Source organism: Pezoporus occidentalis, unplaced genomic scaffold (assembly GCF_034315485.1).
Source record: "Pezoporus occidentalis ecotype Australia unplaced genomic scaffold, CSIRO_AGI_Poc_V1 ctg240, whole genome shotgun sequence".
NCBI classification, from domain to species: domain Eukaryota; kingdom Metazoa; phylum Chordata; class Aves; order Psittaciformes; family Psittacidae; genus Pezoporus; species Pezoporus occidentalis.
The window spans coordinates 388,513-409,967 of record NW_026914286.1 but is presented as its reverse complement, the minus strand read 5'-3'; the positions used below and the strand labels follow the sequence as shown (position 1 = coordinate 409,967).

The 21,455-nt window shown below is 33.5% G+C and overlaps 1 protein-coding gene across 5 annotated transcripts in view; it reads right to left on the bottom strand.

The window, feature by feature from the left end:
* The window catches only part of MGAT4C (MGAT4 family member C), a 399,878-nt gene that overhangs the window by 324,970 nt on the left and 53,453 nt on the right, over window positions 1–21,455 (bottom strand). Inside the window, exon 2 of one of the 5 annotated variants that reach the window (XM_062622353.1) lies at window positions 15,531–15,649. The exons of the other annotated variants lie outside the window; for them this stretch is intronic. The gene's annotated coding sequence lies outside the window, so the exon portion shown is untranslated. The remainder of the gene's footprint in view (window positions 1–15,530; window positions 15,650–21,455) is intronic. 5 annotated transcript variants of the gene reach the window in all.

Genomic DNA, 21,455 nt, shown 5'->3' with positions numbered 1-21,455 from the left:
CTAGGGTTCATGGGCCCTGATGAGATGCACCCCAGAGTGCTGAGGGAGCTGACAGATGTGATTGCTAAACTGCTCTCCATCACATTTGAAAGATCATTGAGAACAGAAATGCCTGAGGACTGGAGGAAAGCCAATGTCACTCTAGTCTTCAAAAAGGGGGAGAAGAAGGACCTAGGAAACTACAGGCCAGTCATCCTCATCTCAGTCCCTAGAAAGAAAAGGGAACAGCTCATCCTGAATGTTATCTCTAAGCATGTGGCGATTATCAGGAGTACTCAACATGGGTTCACCAAGGGGAAATTATGCTTGGCCGATCTGATAGCGATTCTATGGTGAACGACTGGCTGGGTAGATGAGGGGAGAGCAGTAAATGCTGTCTACCTTGACTTCTGCAAGGTTTTGACACTTTCTTTCCTATAAAAGTCCGATGAGTGGACAGTGAGGTGGATTTAGAACTACCTGAATGGCAGAGATCAGAAGGTTGTGGTCAGTGGCACAGCCTAGTTGGAGGCCAATGCTCCCCAGGGGTTAGCACCAGGTCCAGTCTTATGAAACTTAACTCATCAATGACCTGAATTGACTCTGGGACAATGTGGGACAGAGTGTACCTTCAGCATGTTTGCTGATAATACAAAACTGGGAGGAGTGACTGGTACACCAGACAGTTGCGCTGCCATACACTGAAAACTGAGCAGGCTGGAGAGCTGGATGGAGAGGGACCTAATGAAGTTCAACAAAGGCAACTGTAGGGTCCTGCACCTGGGGAGGAATAACCCCATGCAGCAATACATGCTAAGGGTTGATCTGCTAGAAGAATGACCTGAGGTCTTGGTGGACGGCAAGCTGTCCACGAGACAGCATTGTGCCTTTGTGGACAGTAAACATTTAGCATTAATGTGGATTCTTTTTTATCACCTATTTGTCAGAGATCCTGAATAAATTATTTTTTTAAAGCAGTTTTAATTACTGAATATTTTAGTCTACATTACAGATTCGCCTACATAAGATTAAAAAGAAAAGGTCATCACTTGGTTAAGTGACTGAAAAATTTCAGGCAACTCACTTGAAGATTTAATTTGCATGATATTTTTCAGGGTACTTTGGAATACTAGCCTGACACTTGGTCTTCTGCCAAAGCACATGCTTCTGTTTACCTTTTCTTTTTCATTAAAAAATGCTTGAAAGTATAAGGAAAACACAGAATTTTAGAAACCAGTAAGTGCACAAAGCATTGCTGTACCTGTCCAAGATCCTTATCACAAAGATTAGGTATATTCTGCTTCTTACAAGAGTGACAGGAATGCTGCATTACTAATTGCTATCTCTGTTTCTTTAGAATACCTAACAACAGAGGCAATATTAGGAATTTAAGAAAAGCAAGTGGTGCTAATAGCAATAGATTAAAGCAATTTGTCACTGGGTTTGATTAAGAAAGTTATATTTAAGATTATAATAAGAATTTTTCTGGGGGAAAGATACATTTTATCAACTTTTATCAACAAAGTGCACTCATAGCCCAGAAAGCCAACTGTATCCTGGGCTGCATCAAAACCAGCATGACCAGCAGGTTGAAGGAGGTGATCCTGCCCCTCTGCTCTGCTCTTGTGAGACCTCACTTGGAGTATTGTGTGCAGTTCTGGTGTCGTCAGCATAAAAAGGACATGGAACTGTTGGAACAAGTCCAGAGGAAGGCCACGAGGATCATCGGGGGTCTGGAGGACCTCCCATATGAAGACAGGCTGAGAAAGTTGGGGCTGTTCAGCCTGGAGAAGAGGAGGCTGCATGAAGACCTCATAGCAGCTTTCCAGTATCTGAAGAGGGCCTAGAAGGATGCCTGGGAGGGACTCTACATTAGGGACTGTAACAATAGCACAAGGGGTAATGGGTTTAAACAGGGGAAGTTCAGCTTAGGTACAAGGAGGAAGTTCTTTCTGCGAGGGTGGTGAGGCACTGGAATGGGTTGCCCAGGGAGATTGTAAATGCTCCATTCCTGGCAGTGTTCAAGGCCAGGTTGGATGGAGTCTTGGGTGACATGGTTTAGCGTGAGATGCCCCTGCCTATGGAGGGGGGTGGTACTAGGTGATCTTAAGGACCCTTCCAACCCTAATTATTCTATGATTCTATGAACAATAGAAGAAACTATAACAATAAACTCTCCAGCCTGACTCCTGTGAACATAAAGGATACATTTTCCTTTCCTGAGTAAAGTAACCCAGACTATTCAAGAGACTTAAATGATACAAAAATCAGACATTTGCATTTATTTTGTTCTTTTGAGCTATTACAATGAGTAATACCTGGATAAACCAGACTATTCTAACCAAGCATGGTCCAATACATTATAGTGATTCCTGGCAATAAAAATAAACATTGCTAGAAGCAATACTTAACTTTTTACGAAGTCAAAGAAAACAAGAAGAAAAGAAGTTCCTATGTAGTTGTACCTCATCACATGCAAATGCTGGCAAATTACATTAATAACTTGAAGCGGTTTCCTATCACCACTGTATTGAGAGAACTGAAGAACTGCTTACTGATCTATACTCTAGGAAATATCTACATACTATTTAAAATTTTAAGAATGCCTGACTCAAATGGGTAAAACTCACAACAGCATTGCCTTTTATTCTGCACTTGGTAAGCATGTTACAGCTCAGACCCATAGAAGTGAAATGACTTGTGTCTCCACTGGTCCAGACCCCCCATGGCACCCTGGGCACAGGAAGGTTCTGAAGGAGAACATTCATCTCACAGAAAATCGGCTGCTCTGTGACTGGTTTCTTTCAATCTGCCAATTTACACCATGTAACCAAAATGACAGAGAGTTTTCTCAAAACTTTAAGATCAAAGAACATTTTTCATTGGGTTCCCTCCCACCCAGATCATAGGTACTATTGCATTGCTTGACTTTTCAATGTTCTCCGCAATCATCAGTATGTGACTGAATTTATGATAAGCAGATATTGTCTGAATGACTTATATATTTGTTTTCAATTAAAATCTTATTTTTTATTATTCTGATATTAATTCTAATATTAATCTGATAATAATGTTTTGCCACTTCTTTGGCTTGGCAGCTGAGCATTTGTTGATTAATTAAATATTAGACGGTAATTCTAAACTACAGTGTTTACATTCTGTATTTTCTCACTACAGAAATAAAGTTATAGACCTCAAATTAAAAAGAAATCCATGGTGCAACAACAGACTCCACTAAAGTTTTTCCTTCTCCACCTACTTTTCTTCCTTATTTCTTACGTGAAGATTAAGCCTGATAGTTTGTAAAGCAAAGTTGGTATTGAAAGCTCAGTATTTTTTGTTAGAGGTATATAAAAACGTTTCATTATTTCATACATAATTGAATTCAAGCAGTACAGACTGAAATTGGGAAAAGCTAATTAATTTAATATGCCAATCAATAGAAAAACTTTTGCTTTACAGATAATGGTAAATTTGTTCCAGAAAAGAATTTCTGGAAAAGTGCTCTAAAGAATCCAAGTATGTTTTCACAGGAGTAAGAAAGGCCTAACTTTAAACAAATAAGAAAAAGAAAAAATCATTATGTTTTGTAAACACCCTGAACTGCACTAGAATTACACTTTTGGCATGTTTTTTTGTTTTTTTAATAAGTGACTTAAAATTGAGAATGCAAATACAAGGCCAGACCTGTGGAACACACAGCTTAGTAGCTTGACATCTTGTTTGCTTCATAAAGGAAGCCCAAAAGAATTTTTCTCCTCACCTTCCTTCCTTATCTTCAGAATTATACAAATAATCCAAAGAGGCCTGATTTTGGCCCCTTTCTTTATTTTTTGTCTTATTTACAAATATGAAAACTACTATAGGAGTATAGAAAGCCTTTTTTGTTACACAAACCACTTTCTCCTAATTCAGCTGCTTTCTCCTTCTACTGACTAGCTCCTAGCTTAATTTCAAACTACTCCCATGAAATTGACTATTTTTTCTCACACTGTTTACCCCCACTTTTTCATTACTATGGACTGCCTTTTTATTATTTTTTTTTTCAAGCATTTCAAGTTTGTGACATCCCCACATCTCTTTCTTTTGAAACAATGTTCAAATCTGTGTTTTCCAGTACTAGGTGTTACTTTGAAAATAGATCTGTCTTTCACATGAAATATGACAGCAAAATGTTATGGCCCACTTGAAAAAAAAAAAAAAGGACATTAGATTAATACCAAAAGCCTGTTATTACTTATCCACTTTTCCTATACCAAGTTTGATTGGATGAAATCTCCTAAGCGATTCCATGCAAGTAGCTTGTTTAGCTTGTGAATTGCAGATTTGAAAATTTAACATCAAGTTTGGTAAGCAACAAAGTCATTGCATACAGCCTTACTTTCTAATCACCTCAAATCACAGAGATGTATAGGGCAAAACCCTTTATATGTACACAAAATCAAAAATGTTATACACTGAATATGTATATTACTTATTGAACATTAAATATTAAAAAATTGCTGTAACATTTATGGCAGCTATTTTTTTTTTAAATGTATACTATATTTCTAAAAAAACCTGTAGTAGAGAAAAAAAAAAAGAGATAAATCTTCCATAATGGTATAGTGGTAGCTGATTTTTGGTACTAACTGGTAATTAATGCTAATCATCAGTACCTAATATAAATTTGATATAGTTTGTAATAGGCATGAGTATCAAATCTGCATGCTGGGATTCTTTTTTTTCTGGAAAGGTCATTTACATGTAACATTTTTTTTCACCTCTTCTCCTCAATTGCTTTTTCCCCTTAGGAAAAAAAAAGAAAAAAATCCTTAAATTTATGATTTTGTGATGGAACAAATTCTTTTAGACTAAATTCAATCTCAAGCTAATGCTTACTGAACCAAATAAACTAACTGTGTATGAGCTATAAATTTGAAATCATGCATAAGAAAAGCAGGTGAATAACTAGATAACACTACGTCTATGAAACACCAATCAAATTATACAAACATTTACAGAATATTTTCACAATCTGAAAAAGACTTGCTTGAACAATAGGAAGATGCACCTTGTATTTCATCTTGCATCTTCTGTTTATATTTAACTACTCATCGCTTATATTTGGCAACTGCAAAAAAGAGAATAATTTTGCAAATTTCAGACCCTAAACCCAACATTTTATTTGCAAAATCTTTCTGAACTATCCCTAAACACTTTTACATGGTCAAAAGTAATTAATAAAGGTAATTAATTTAGTCCACCAAATTTGCTTCCTTCAGTTATGGTCATCCTAAACAACAGATTAATGTGTTTCTGTGGAAATTGGATATGCACTAGACACCTGAATCTACAGGAAATATTTTAGAATTTGATTGTGGAAGGACTAATTCATTAATTTTATTTTAAAATATTGTTTTTTTCAGTCTAGGTCAAATTAATCCAGTGTAAATTACTTATCGCTAGTTTAGCGTAACTGTCAGTCATTGGTCTATGAGTACTTCCTCTTTTTATGTATTACTTCTAAAAGTTAATAGTTAATACATAACATTCTTTTCCAAAAGCTTGGCTATCTTTTACCACTATACACTTTCTAAATCCTTACTTTTTCTGTGGCTTTTCTGAACACTTTACCATTTTTTCATCCTCTTTTTTGAACTCAGAGTGTCAGAACTGGACAAAAGAAGGTAGCCAAAGCTGTTCAAATACCAAGTACAACACTTTTATTTTTTGTCATTTTCTTTATTGTCAACTGGGTGATATATATTTAATGGAGTTTTTTCAGTCTATTGTTTATCCTCCATGGTCTAAGTTTTTTCACAGTCACTGCTTCTAAAGATGAAGGTGCCTGTGTGCATCCTTGGATTTCTTCATTTCTACACTACTCAGTTTACACCGGGCTGCACTGACACACTTGCTGGTTCTATTAATCCTATCTGTTGAGCAATTCATATCAATGGCACATTTAATCTCATCTTTGTCAACTACTAATATCGCAGTCTTCATCCCACATTCAAATTTCATCAGTGTTACTTCTCTGTTTCCTTTCAAGACACAAATAAAAGCTAGGTGAATGCCACCAAAGCTATCAGTGATTCCTGTAGAATTAAAGCTCATATCCACGAGCTCCTACACAGAAAAATATTTTCAGATGTATCAGATGGACTTTAAATAATAAGGACTAATTATTTTAAATGTCTATTTGCTGTTCACCCTTGTTTAATCTGGCCATTATTACTTGTTCAAATCAGAATATTGCTTAGCATTGATATTGGACCTGTTAACTCTCTCTTTCTTTAAAAAATACATTTTTTTTTTCCATTTCTGTTGATTTTCTTTGCTATTTTACAGTTCACAAACAGTAACACGGGAAGACTTGGAAGTATCAGATTCTTAGGTACAGTTTATCTACATTCACAAACCTATAAATGCCTAAATCCAGTGTCACCATTAATATAAAAGGGGGTTTTATTAAATGAAAACACAAGTGAAATAGGAATATATATGGAATTCTATCCAGTCATAGAAGTCATCTTGCCTTTCGTACTCGAATGAAAATATTATAAAATAAACCCCAGTACTTATCTTCTAATTTTCATACATCACCCCCTCTGTTCTTCCTTAATTAAATAAAAATCCATTCATTTTAACTTTCCAGCCAAGAAAATTTTCCAATGACTTTAAGGAATACCAAAGAATTGAAATTCCATATTCACAAATGAACATTTATGATTCTCATATTGTCCAGACTCACAGTATTTGTGCATAGACCATTAAGAATTCCTTCTCTTTGTATTTCTAACTGGTTTAATTCATTGTTAAAATTCATAATTTGGCTTTATGCCACCAATTTAGAAACCTGACTTTCAGCTCAGTTTTACTGAGTTTTACTCAGTAAATTCAGTTTACTTCTGTTTTACCCTTCCACTTTGTGGCAGTAACTATTAAAATGTTGTAGCAGTCAGCATGTTAGGTCACTGTGGCTAGTGAAGTAGATGGTCTATAATATCTGCAAATTTGACACATATGCTGCATTCATACTTCTAGAAATTAAAGAATATTTAGGGAATTAATACAAAGTTGCTTTAGAGATCTGTAGATGATCCAAACCTTTTAAAACGCTTGGATTGTGTTTTGTTTTATTTTTTTCCATGCAGAAACAGAAAATAACAATCAGATAGTAGGATTTTTTTTTCTTAATGATGTGCTCTGCAAGTCTGGAGTTAAATCAATAACACTATTGAACACGTAATATCAAGCTAGGAAGGAATTTTACATATACAGCAGCAATTTTACTTTTTAAAAAATATATTACTTTTTGTCTGTAGTTTTCCATTTCATTACTTATCACCCAAACCATGAAAATTTTTCAGGACTTAATTTAATAATTAGAATAAGTACAAAACATGTACTTTCTTACTCTGTGTGTATTTGTGTGAAAGTGTGCGTGTATTCTTTAGAGATTAATTAATCTCCGATAAGAGCTTAACTAAAGATGTCTATTCAGTTTCATGGGACTTTCTGCAATGAAGAAAATCCATATTTTTAAAAGTATCTTCATGAAAACACAAGAGTGTTCATTCTCTGTCTTTTTGGAACAAGATAGCCAAGTATACATCAGAATAAGTAAAATCTTGAATATAAAATATTCAGTGAAGAAACATATAATCAGGATATTATGTTTACAGAACTATATTAAATCCATCCGGCTGTTTGGTAAATTTGAGTTATCTTTCCCTCACAGAATTATATTTTTGAGGAAGAAATCACAGAAGAATATTTACTCGAAAGCTGCCTAATTAAATATGACAGCTTCAGTTTAAAATAACTGCAAATACAAAAACCACAAGAGGCTGTGTCTAAACAAATATACAAATTGAAGACTTAAGATAAACCTTGTCTTTATCAGTGTGATCTGACTGTGCCTACACAGGAGAAATGTGAATTCTACTGACAGAAAAATAGAGATTAGAAAGCAGTGATTGTGTATAAAAGTGTAGCCATACACTAACAAAGATTTGAAATCAAAACATATTTTTAATAAAAATTATTAATATTTCTAGTATAATGATGTCAAAAACCAACAAAGTGAAAGTCAAATAAGTAAATGGCAAAGTTAATATTACACAAACCACAATTTACCACCTTTTGATATATGCTTCATGATTGCTCCTTGAGTAACAGTTACATGAATTCTTTCTCTTCACCTTGCCCAGCTGTCCTGAAGTACAGGATAGACAGTTTTAACAGAAAGTTATGTGTTGGTTTTATGTTCATTCTTCAAATTATGCTCATGGTTGCTGTGTATCACTAAGATGTTTCTCTCAGAAAGTACTTATGAACGTTTTTACTGTAACCACTCCATCATAGAAACACTATACGTTTAATAAATGCATATCTAAGCAAAGGATGCAACAATATTTTATGGTATTTTAAACATTACTGCACATATCTTAGATTCTCCATAAATGTGTGTTTTTTTCTGTATACTTAGGGAGTGGCTTGCACTGTGCAATATTGTTCTCTAGCATCTCCTCCTCTTCCTCCCTCCCCACCCATGTGACTGCCCCTTCTTACACTCCATGTGGGATTTACTTAAGTGCAGTCAAGTCCAGATGGGTACGTGAAACAAGAATATAAGGTGGTTTTCAAATTTTTTCACCAGGTTATTTTTTGTGACTTCAACCCCTTAATCTTGCAAACAGATAAGCATCAAATTGCTTAATGGAAAATTCTTAATTGAATTTTGTATATAACAGTCACGTTTAACTTTCTGTATATATGCATAAATACATGCATATTGAGATATTTCTATTTTATTGTTCTATATATATGTATATGAATGTACGTATCACATGTGGTACATGCAAACAATCAACTTTTATACAACTACAAAGAAAGCATATCTTAAGAAAGTTTTGCATCAGTGCTTATAAATCAAAGTTTCCTTAGTACCTTTAATGAAAAATGTAAATAACTTTTCCCAGTTTAAACATAAAGATATGGCAAATGCCCAACAGAATTTTCTGTGCAATAAAAATATTTATTTTAACCTGAGATCTATTTATCAGCTAAAAGAAAATCTATCACTGCAGTATTTGAACACTGTAGATATGAAATAGTGAAGCAGCATTATTTTGAAGATAAACAGAAATATTTAGTTATGCAGATATTTCAGGACTTTCAGGCAATATCATTATTTTCAAGGTCAGATTATAGACCTGAAAAATCTACAGAGAAACTGCATAACATTTTATTGCATATGAATGTCTTTTAATTTTCCAAATACCCTACTGCTACATCCATTAAATTGATATTACCAATAGTACTAACTCGATTTTTTGTAAAGATAAACTACATAGGATTGTTCATTATTTTATTTATTTTACCTTTAGCTGGAAATTTTCTTACCTAATGATGTGGGTGATCTGTTTAAAAAAAAAATTAAAAAAGCTGAGATTTAGCAACAGTGCGAGTATATGCACAGATGAGCAAGTAGTAAGAAGGGAAACTTACAGTCTTCATGTAACTCACACAAAGTGTACTTCCCCTATGACTCAGTATGCTAGAACAATGGAATGATTTAAAGTGACACCAATTCAAATAATCAGCCAGAAGAGAATACATCTGCTGTTAGGTGAAAGAACTCTTCACAGATTTCTTCATTCATTTGGGTTTATTAGCTATATACTGTCGTAAGGCAAGAGCACTGAATAGAATTCATGAAATATTAGTAGAGTTGATTACCACAGCTACTTCAGAAGTCAGCTAGGTTGTGTTTGTTTTCTTTTATGTGTAGGAAAGAATTATTAACATTAGCATAACTATGTACATGTGTTAAGGGATACTCTATTTTTTGGCTGTGTTACAAAAGGGAGCCTCTGAACACCAACAACTTTAAAAATAATTCATATTTGATAAAGCTTGACACAAAAAGGAAAAATAGCTAATTTATTATTTTTAGTCTTTTTATATCATATAAACCTCTATATTTTTATTAGAATTTTCATGCATGCTATAAATTAAATATGTGTCATCTCAGGCCCTTAGAAACAAAAAGACCATGTAATTCATCACCTACCAGAAATGTTTTACAGGTTAAATTCAAACATTTGTTCATTGCTTAACAATAAATATTTGCTTATACATATTTTTTTCAGTGCATGGGTATGTCTTGTTATTTTGAGGTATTAGTGACTGTCAGAGCCTTGGCAAAATTGATATTGAGAAATAGGCAATATAGTTTGTTTAAAGGCATCTTACATTGACTAGTTCTGTCTTAATGGTTCCGCTTGTATAAGCTGGAGTTTGAAAAGACAATTGCCACACTCAATACCCATTTATTAATTTTGTTCTAACATTCTTAATAGTGTTTTTAATGATCTCTGTAGGTAAAATGTGTGTGTTTAAAAGTAATATTTGAAAGAGAAAACAGCAGAAAGAGTGAGTGAGTATCAGCTATTTGAAAATCTTGCATTTGTATTTGTATGTGGCAGCGTGTTTATGTGCCAAAGGAGTCCACTGGTTTAGGTATGATTGCTATGTAAGTTCATTTCAATCACATTTCGTTTATTCATTCTGTTTCATTCTGAAGGAACAAATTCATTCTGATCATTTCATCTGTGGCTGAGAAAATTGAACTGTAATAGATAGCAGTCCCAGAAGAAATTGCTTGGTGTTAGAGCTGCAAGTAATTGTTAAACTCCCACCTGTCTCAGGGCAGAAAGCATGTCCTTGATTAGAAAAACAAGTAGGGGAAAGAAAGGGATGAGAGGAACTATGCTTGTAGTTAATGGGTATGGTGGCATTATATATGAAATCCTCAACAACTAAGTCATATTTTCTATTTTTAACTAGAATGTTAATTCATATTTATAACAAATATTAATATTTAGAGCCTATGCTCTTTATTTCCTACTGAAAGGTAGATATCCTATGAATACAAAACAATCTGCTAGCGAACAGATAAACACAGTGATAAGACACCTACTTCTATTCATTCTTGTTAAATTATATACTTCTGCCAACTCAGCAGTAAAGACAAGTTTAGTTGTCCTCCTGAACAAAAAAAAAGAAAAAAAAAGATGAAAATTCAACCCATGGTCACAAGAATATTTTGATGATTTCTAAGATTGCAAAGAATATGATTACTGAAAATTGTATGGAGAATATTTTTCATGTTCCTGATTATATTCCAAGTGAGACTCATTTACACAATTACCAGCATGAATGACAGAAGGAGAGTTTTAAAGGCCTATGTTCCTCCAAGACTCAAGATTTGTCTTTGAACACAAAAATGTAGGTCATGTATACTGTCACCATAATGATTTTAATTAATTATTTAAAGGTAGTTAGTGTTCATATTGGAAGATGAAAATGGTGCAGTTATGCTAGATCCCTAGAAATCTTTTTACTATTTATCAGAAGACAGCATAAATATTCTTGAACTTTCAGACTTTAAAAATGTAAGCGAAGTTAAGCACATAGGCTAGGGTTCCACCTAGTTTAGGAAGCTTCAAATAGTAACAGACTAAACTCCCAAAATCAAGGAAGACTCTCTTAATATTTTTTTTTTCCCTAAGTCAGTATATCCTGGGAGCATTGAGAAACTGCTACCTGGTAGTCCTTTGAGGAACTTGAGTTTTAGGTTTAGAAAACCAAACCTTTCATTTCTAATAATATTCCTGTAGTAATTAGAGCTTCTGACCCAGACTTGTTTGGGGCAATTGACTATCACACTCAGCTAAACAGCAGGAATTTCAAGCTATCAAGTTTTCAAGGTTGACCCATGACCTCTATTTTTCAGAAAAGTGTATTGAGAGCCATGTTACTCTCTACAGGGGATTTTCCTTAGATCCAGGCTGTGCACTGTGAGTCAAAGATAATAGGAGCTTGATGCTAAGATCTAATAGGAAGAGGAGCCCTTTATCATTAGCAAAGGTTGTTTTCTTTTCTTATATTTAGGGACTTATTGAAAAAGCTAGAGGACAGAAGTGTACCCACACAAGAAGAAATCAAAGGATTTCCATTCTCAGAGGAAACCTTCACAAATTAAAGCAGATACATGGTCTCTGCATTTCTTTCTGTCTCTGGCCTTCTTGCGTCATGACTCACCTTTAGAAGGCTGACTGCATTTCATACTTGGTAATCTGGTGGAAAGGATATTTCAAAATGGGCTAAACCTCCATGAATTTACTGAGTGATTCAGTAAATTGAAATAAGTTGCTCTTATCAGCTAATTCTATGCAGTTCCTAGCTGAACAAGTCTTCAGCCTTTTCCTTTCACAGAAATTTTTCTAACATTAACTCTACACACAGAGCTAAGAGAAAAGCACAACAGATGAAAAGTATAATTTGTTTACTGTACTGTTTTCATTTCTCCAAATTATTCAACCATGTAAGACAAAAGACATTAAAAAAGGTAAATCTACTATTAAATGAGAAAAGCCTACCTGTTTCTAACCATTATGCTGCTAGGAAACTAATGAAAAATATATTAAGCCACTAATAAACAACTTGGGTTCATTAAGAAAAAAAAGAAAACAAATTGGCAGACACATCACCAGAACATTGAAAACTAACCTCTTTCATTAAGGCAAGCAAATGTTAAAGCATTTATACTGCTTTCCCTGCCATTTTGAAGGATTAAGCATAATATGAAATAGCTTCAGACATGCCACTCACTCTGTCAGGTATCAGTTCAAGGTAATATATGCAAATTTTATGTTCTTGAAAATTACTGTGGTTTGATTTGTTGTAATAACGTTGTATTACCTATAGCTTTTGAAACACCAGTTACAATAGCTAGGTAAGCATTGACAATCTATTTCTGCATATATTTATAATGAGATGCATTTACCTAGGCTTTAACCTAGAGAAGTTTCAACTTTCGCAATGGAAAAGTTAATATAGTGAATGCACTTAATGTTCAATTCGTCAGGTATTTAGTAATAATACAAGTTAAAATAAAAACTAACAATCTCTTTGAATTACATTATTTCAACTCAAACTTCATTAACTATATTTTTTATTTTCAGAATTGCCTTACTCTCTTTTCAGTACTTGATGCTACACACCTGGGTTTCTGAAATCTAAGAAAACTGTTGTATGATGGTAGTGAAGAGTTTTTCTATTTTTTTTTCTTAATCCTGAATTTAGTATATTATGATGATCTTGTTTATAGTTTTTTCAAATATTGAAGATCTATTTTGTGTCGCCTATGAGAAATAAAAATTCTGTTTTTCACTTTAACAGGATTTAAGGTATCAGATGAAACACTATTTACAATAGACATCTGTGCAAAACTAATACTTAATACAATAATAAAAGAACTATTTTTTTTTCTGCTTAATTGTTATGATTCCTAATCAGTCTCAGTGTATACTGGGCAGTGAACTGTTTTGTCTTTCATTGTAAGGTTTGAGCTATGTTGTTATCAGAAATTCATATTGATGTAAGTCAGCTAATAGTATCCCATTGACACTTTTGCTTAAGAAATGTCTCCAGGATCTCACCATCTTTTGATACAGTAATGTATTATATATATATTAACAGAAAAAGGAGAGGGAAGACAGTTCCTGCTTTACTTAAAAAAACCCTACATTATCCCCCATCAACAAGAACAGTTCCTCTCTTTCACATACAACAAAATAAAACCACAAAAAAAAACCAAACAATAAAATAAACAAAATAGTAAACCATACAGAAAAAGAATGATTACATCCTATCTTCAATATATCCATATTCAAAGAAGCTCAAAAAAAGGATGTGCTGAAGTGTGTAAATTAACTGACTCTACTGAAAAATGTTATTGGACCAGATGCTGTTCAATTTGTCCTGAATACAAAAATCCTATGGGCCCATTCTCAAAGGTTTTTCCAGACTAATTTTAGGCACTGGAAATTAGATCAACTTCTATCCAAACAAGCAATGAAAGTTCTTCTTAAGCGTTTCCAATTCTAATTCAAGTATAGAATGCATAGCAAGACAAAATGCCTGTTCTGGTTCCTCTTACTATTATTTTGTAAAAAAATGAAATTGTTGATGTGGAACAAGATGTGTTTGATGTTTTATCTAATTGCTCTATAATGAGCATCTGTCTCTATAGGTCATTTATGTCAGGTGAATATAATACAGCATCTTTTATTAAATACTGCAGAAAACAGTTTCAATTTGATGACCTCTTAAACAAATATCAGTAATATAGGGCTGATTTTTTTTTCAGCAAAACTAGAAGGGACTATTATTTATTCATGAGGCATCACACAAAATTCATTAGCACAGATGTTACTGCCTGCACAAAGAATTCCAAATGAACATGATGGGTTATAAATTGAAATTAAAATTGATTACAAATGCAAATCTTAATAACTGCAGAAACAGGACTATGTAAAGCCATGACATTTTGTACAGTATTTCTCTCTCATGAGCTACATAAAATATATATTTATGGATAGTGTCAAGATGTATCTATGTGGGTATATCAGAAATGAGCCAAAACTCACACGTATCATTAGTGCCAAAGCAGCCATTTAGTGAAACAATGTGGTAGTGCATACTCTGTGCCAGGGGAAACAGCCTTGTTGAGCAGTCTTTCCAGGGCACTTTTGGAATAAGTAAATTCTGGTTTTCTGACTACATATTCATTAACAGTTCAGCTGATGCCTTTAATAGTGTTAATATATCTACTGAAATACTTAAGATCTCAAATCATCTGTCCATTTCCAAAAGTGATAAACATGATGTTAGACACAGGTAATGTATTATTCTGCCAGAAAGTGTTTTGGTAAAATGGACACAATTTTTTCAATCTTTATTAGGAACATGTGAGAGGTTAAGTTAGCTTTATAAAAGCATAATCAGAATTCACAATCCCAATTGTGATAAATATTATCTCTAATTAGAGCAGCCTGTGACACACTTATTAATTACATGTTACACTTAGAAAAACAGAAATTACAGTGAGAAAAAGTACAGTACTATGAGAGAATGACTGCAGATTGAATCTATTGGTTTATTCCTTTCTCTCATTTTGTTACTGATGCTGTTATATTTACCAACCATGCAGCTACGCAGTTTTCGTACTTACACACATTACGTTGTACTTACATAATTACATTATGATGTGTAAACCTACATTTAATTTTTATTGCTAGGATATATGCCATGATTTCAACCAACATGTTAGTACTGAAATTCAAGACTGTGAATTTAGTAAAATTTTTTTTTTTTTTTTTTTTTAGTCCAGCAAATTCCCCTATTAAAGCCTCACAAGAAAAATGTGGCCAAATAATTAGGCAAAGTTCTATGCAAAATTGAGACAAACAAGGCAATCCTGAAATTATCAAATTGCTATTCCTTTAAAAAAGATAAATTACACTTGCTGCTACTATCTATCTCAAAGGGGAAATTATCCATCTTGTCTTTTCTCTTAAGATAAAATCTATTAATTAAATTTTAAGTTTTAACTGAAAGAACAAAATTAGACTTAATTCTGCAGCTAGGTCATAGGAATAAGTTTCAAGGAAAACATATATTGCCAGTTCAAATGAATGAGGTATTATCATGACCTTCTTGCTTGGTGCAGCAGGATTATTTCTCTTTTGAATATATATTTGTCATGAACAGTACTTCTTTAGATGGCAAACTGGAACTACTCAACTTCAGGAAAAGTATTCAGGAAATAAATCTGAAACAAAAATATTTAAAAGTCCTTTCTGCAAGGTAGACAGGAATTTCAAGAAATATGGGACAACTGAGCAGGACACATAAAAAGTTAGAAGTGAAGTGGAAAAAACAAAAGAAGAATAAGATACAGAGAGGAATGACGTATGTGTTGAAAAATAAAAATAGGGGGAGGTAAACATGAAGTTAAGAATGCATTATATAGACAGAATGGCAATAATAAAGATAAGAGAAAAGGTGAAAATAATTTATAAATAAAAGCTACATGACTGTGTATACATATAAAAAGACTTCTATAGATCTAAAAAAGGAAGAAAATAATAAGCAATTTTCAGATTTTGTCACTTGCAAATTACATGACTCATCGAGGGAGAGTGTGAAATTTATACTGTTCAAGGATGGAATTCTTTATATATCATATGTTTTACAGAAAGGAAGGATTGGACCAGATCTAAAGCAGATATATAGATGTATTAAAAAAAAAATTAAAAAAAACACAGGCGGACAAAAATTTCCAAAATTGGAAAGTAGAGATTGGCTGCAAGTATAACATGTGTTATTGACATATTATATGATGTGCACAAACTACCAGGCAGGAAACTTTTTTATCATTATTTATTTTATTAATACCATCTAGATATTCAGGATTAGCTTTCAAATGATAATAACTTTCAAATGATACTAAACAAAAATCTAAAAATGACTTTTTTTTTTTCATTTCTTCCTTTTTTTTTTTTTTTCTTAAATACAAAAGAACTGGGGATTTTACTTAAAGTTATTAATAATGTCCACATAAGTAATCCTGCAATACTTAAAGCTTATGCTCAAAGGAGTAGGATCATAGATTTACAGAATCATAGAAAGGTTAGGGTTGGAAAGGACAAACTAGTTCCAACTCCATTGCCATAGGTAGGGACTTCTCACCCTACACCATGTCACCCAAGGCTCTGTCGTTGAACACTGCCAGGGATGGAGCATATACCACCTCTTTGGGTGACCTGCTCCAGTGCCTCACCAGCATCACAGTAAAGAACTTCTTCCTTATATCTAAGCTGAACTTCCCCTGTTTAAGTTTAAATCCATTAACCCTTATGATATTGCTACAGCCCCTGATGAGGAGTCCCTCTTTGCCATCTTTGTAGGCCCCCTTCACCTATATTGGAAGGCTGCTATGAGGTCTCCATGCAGCCTTCTCTTCTCCAGGCTGAACAGCCCCAACTTTCTCAGCCAGTCCTTATATGGGAGGTGCTCCAGTCCCCTGATCATCCTCGTGGCCCTTCTCTGGACTTGTTCCAACAGTTCCATGTCCTTTTTATGTTGAGGACACCAGAACTGCACACAGTACTCCAGGTGAGGTCTCACGAGAGCAGAGTAGAGGGGCAGGATCACCTCCTCTGACCTGTTGGTCACGCTCCTTTTGATGCAGCCCAGGATACGGTTGGCTTTCTGGGCTGCGAGCACATGCTGCTGGCTCATGTTCATTTTCTCATTGACCAACACCCCCAAGTCCTTCTCTGCAGGGCTGCTCTGAATCTCTTCTCTGCCCAGCCTGTAGCTGTGCCTGGATTGCCCCATGCCAGGAGTAATATTCATCAATTTCACCATATAAAGAAAATGATGATTAAGAAAAGCATCATCAATAAAAAAATAAGACATGGTAAGGTAAAATAACAAAGTGCTTTATCACATTGAATCATGTAATAACTTAAAGTGTAGAACTTTGTTCTCAAACGCAGACACTGTGTGAACAAATGTTTTATAACAAGGATCTTCAATGAAATGAAAATAAAATACTTTGACATGTAACCTAAAATCAGATTTCAAAGGAGGAAAAAAAATATTTTCCCTGTCTTTCAAGGAATAGATTTTTGTTGCTCACTCTGTCTGTGAAATTCTTTGAACACCTCAGGCCTTTTCTCAAATGAAATATGTCAAAGGAATTTGAGGTAAAGCTACTTGCCTTAAATTACAAGTTTAAAGATCAGGTAACTCTGAAGACATTTCAGCTCTTCAATTGAAATAAATAATATAGATGCTGGACCTGAGAAAAGCTAAATAACATACAGCAGGATGTTTGAATCTTAATTTATGCTGTTGCCTTTGAAACCCGGTGATACAAACATGCATTAATTTTGAGTCAGGGAAAAAAAAAAAAAAAAAAATAAGAAGAATCCAACAGTTCATCCTGCTGAATAAAAGCCTCTTAATTATTATAAAGCACGTGGAAAACTAAAACAAAAGACATATTTGGTCATTTATGAAATTTCAGATTACTTCTAAAACACATTGGTAGTGCAATATTTTGAGAAATTACACTTCTCATTGATAGTAAATATTGTCAATGATTTCATTTGGCACCTTGTCATCTCTATTACTTTTGTGCACATAAACATTTTTATGTGACTGTATCTCCAAATCTGAAGAATGATACCTTAAATTCTTAAGCATACATTTTATATTTTGAAGAAGGCATTTGGTTAAACTTTCCAATCTTCTTCTTTGCCAAAATAATCAAGAATTTTACTTAAGTGTAAACATACAAACACATCTCTTCAATTTGAGCAAGTACCACTCTCAGTAGTGGCCCTGGGTATGTTTAAAATTAATCTTAAACATTAGGCCTCACAAGCCTCAGGATTAAGGGGAAACATCATTAACAACATAGAAAAAACTATGGATTCAAGAGATGATACAAAGTAAAATTCTTCTTAAAAAAAAAAAAAAGGAAACAATATACATCTCTTAATCTGTTTTTATGAAGAGCTGTTAAAGTAATGGAAGGTTTATGATAACATAGTATTGAAAATGAAAGTGGAAGGACAGTAAGCAGGACATTTTGTGATTTAAGCCTTGCAGTAGAAGATAAGGAGCAGTGAACAGAAGACTGGCAAAATGTTACAAGGAATACTAATAGGGCAAAAATAATGTTAAAATAAGAAAGTTCACTGAAGAACCTTTATTGGTTATAAATAGTGAATTAATAGTAACAAGACTAGCAGGTAGCTGATGAAAGAAAAACAAAAGGAAAAGAAACCCATGGAAGTTCATTTCACATCATATAGTTCACACCTTGTGCATCATTGACTAGTAAGGCAATAACTGAGTTTGGTAGTGATGCTTTCATATTAAAAGAATATTGGAGCATTGAAAACATGTACTTTTCTTATGTATCATCAAAACTGTTCTTTCCTGATAGAGAGTAAAGATGAATAAAGATAAGTAAAGCCTGATGCCCACAGCAAACATCTAAGGTAAAATCATCAAATCCAGCAACCTTAATTAATTTTAAAAATCTTATTATAAAATTGCTTAGCCTCCCTAGACTTAGTTATACCATTTTAAAGACAAAATCTACTTCTACTTCAATGATTTTATGGGAAAACAAGGCATTATTTTTTTTTAAATATTATTATTTGATATAGCTCAGGACATCTAAAATCTTTTATGTTGACAGATTACATTTGCCCCTTTTTTAAGGCCATCACTGGGGCATATTTTCTGTATTAAATGTCTTCCTTTATCATTTTTTAACCCCTTTCCTTCCATCTCTTCAATTACATATAACTTTATGGTCTTTTATATGCCTATTCATAGATCTGGAACCACTTCCCAGAAAATATCAGTAGTCTCAATATGTTCCCAGCTCATCTTTTCTCTGATTCATTCTATCTTCAAAAATCTTGTTGCTCTTCAGTGGTAAATTTACCACTGAACAGTATATCAACCTATACTGTTTCCAGCCTATGCCTTTTTACTGTGACTGGAAAGTCACAGTTTACATCGTACATTGTACCATGTTCTGTTGTGACATTTGAGTAGTTCTTCTTAAGATCGGGTGAGAAGCAAAAGATTTCCAGTGTTTTGACATCAATTTCTATCCACTATTAGACTGCAAATAAAGGAAGTTGACTTCTTTGTGGGAAGGGAAAAGAAACACAAGAATTCCTCTAACGATGTACTGATGTGGCTAATCTCTCCTGGATGGACTGAAGTTCAAGATCTGTATCACCTTATTGAGAGTAGAGACTGAATTGCTGCTCACCTAACTGGTGAGAAAGCAACGTTCAGGCTGTAAAAGTAGTTACTTCCTCCTGTTTATGTTATTTTCTGTATATTATCAAATATTCCAGAGGAGGAGAAAGAAGAGCTGGAAAATCATGAATCTCATATCTATTGTATAGGAACATCACCTGGCACAAAAGAAACCCAAGCAAATTAATTCTACCAACTCAAAGAGAGGGAGGGAGATTTGTTCCTGGAGTTCCTACAGTCCACAAGCGATCTCTCTCACTGTTTTTTTTCTCAGTGGGTTTGTATACATACATACATATTCAGTCTTGGACTCAGTAAAGCTTCCACGCTGATATTTTTATTAAAACAGCTCTATTTTGAAAAAAGATATATTTTAAATAACCTGACCTTTTTCTGTTTCTAATAATTCTCAACTGTATCTCTTATATAAATCATACATAATATAACATAAAGGCAGTGAAAATATCATCTGAATTTCTGTCATCACAATAGTCTTGCTTGACTAAATTCTCATCTGAAAGTTGCAAGCAAAATATCATATGTAGTACAGGAAATACAGAATAAGACTTTATTAATATTAGCTTATGATACTCTCCTTACACAATGTGTGAAAATGATATTTAATAAAGCAGCATCCTTTCAGCTTATATGAAGAATGATTTTCTTTCATTTAAAAAGCAAACTGCTAGTTACTCATAAATGTATTTACACATACCCAAATAAAAACAAACAAACAAGCAAACAAGTTATGTGCAATTAAGCAGCTAGGTTAACCTATACAAAATTAAATCAGGAACAGCCAAAGTAAGCAAAACACTGATAAAAAGTAAGCAAAAAACCAGAAGTAAGCAAAATAAGCAAAAACCTACTGATTAAAGATTGAACTTGGGATTCTTATCATCTCCTCTTTGAAAAGTTCTTTTTAACATGCCGCAGACTGATTTTTCTATTAATATTTATTATTATTGTAGAAGTATCTGACATAATAGAAATTACATTTTAAAAAATATGTTTGTATAACAACTATTAAACACAGCTTGCGGCAAATGTATACTTATTGCAAAAGATTAGTAGAGTATTTCAGCAGGTAAGTAGAAGGAAATAAAAAGTTTTCAGTTAATTAATTACATAGTTCAATGATTGACTTGTTTAAATGGAGATGTCAAAAATAAACCTTAAAAATAAGAAGTCATTAGTAACTGAAATGCTTCTCAAAGTGATCCTTTCATACAATTTATAGAGGTCTAGTTTCTTTCTCTCTCATTTTTAATAATTAATCCATCATTTTGAGAATACCATAGCATGCTTATTTTTTATAAAGTCCATTTTAGGAATTTTCTCACTAATTATACTAATATTCTATCCTGAATATTCAACACCTACTGTTAAATCAAACCACAGGGCTAACTCAGCTCAGATGAGTAGTCCTCTGCACCTTCACAATCACACACATGAGCATATGCAATACGTCCTTCTTCTGTGGTGATAGAATTCTAATTGTGATAAATTATCTTTGAGGCATATCTGCAGCTCTCTCAGTAAGAAGTGACTGTCACTTAAAAATGGGGAGCCTGCAGTGTCATTGACAACTGTAATCAGAAAACAAATCTTTCTTTTCCTTTTTCCTCTTGAAAGCATGTGTAATGAATTCTGAGTCATGTCTGAGTCATACTCTCTCTGGAAACAAATTCATTGGTAAATGAAATCAACTATAAAGAATAAAACCAGAAGCTACAGGATCTATAGACAAAAATGAGTATTTTATTTGGAGCTCACCC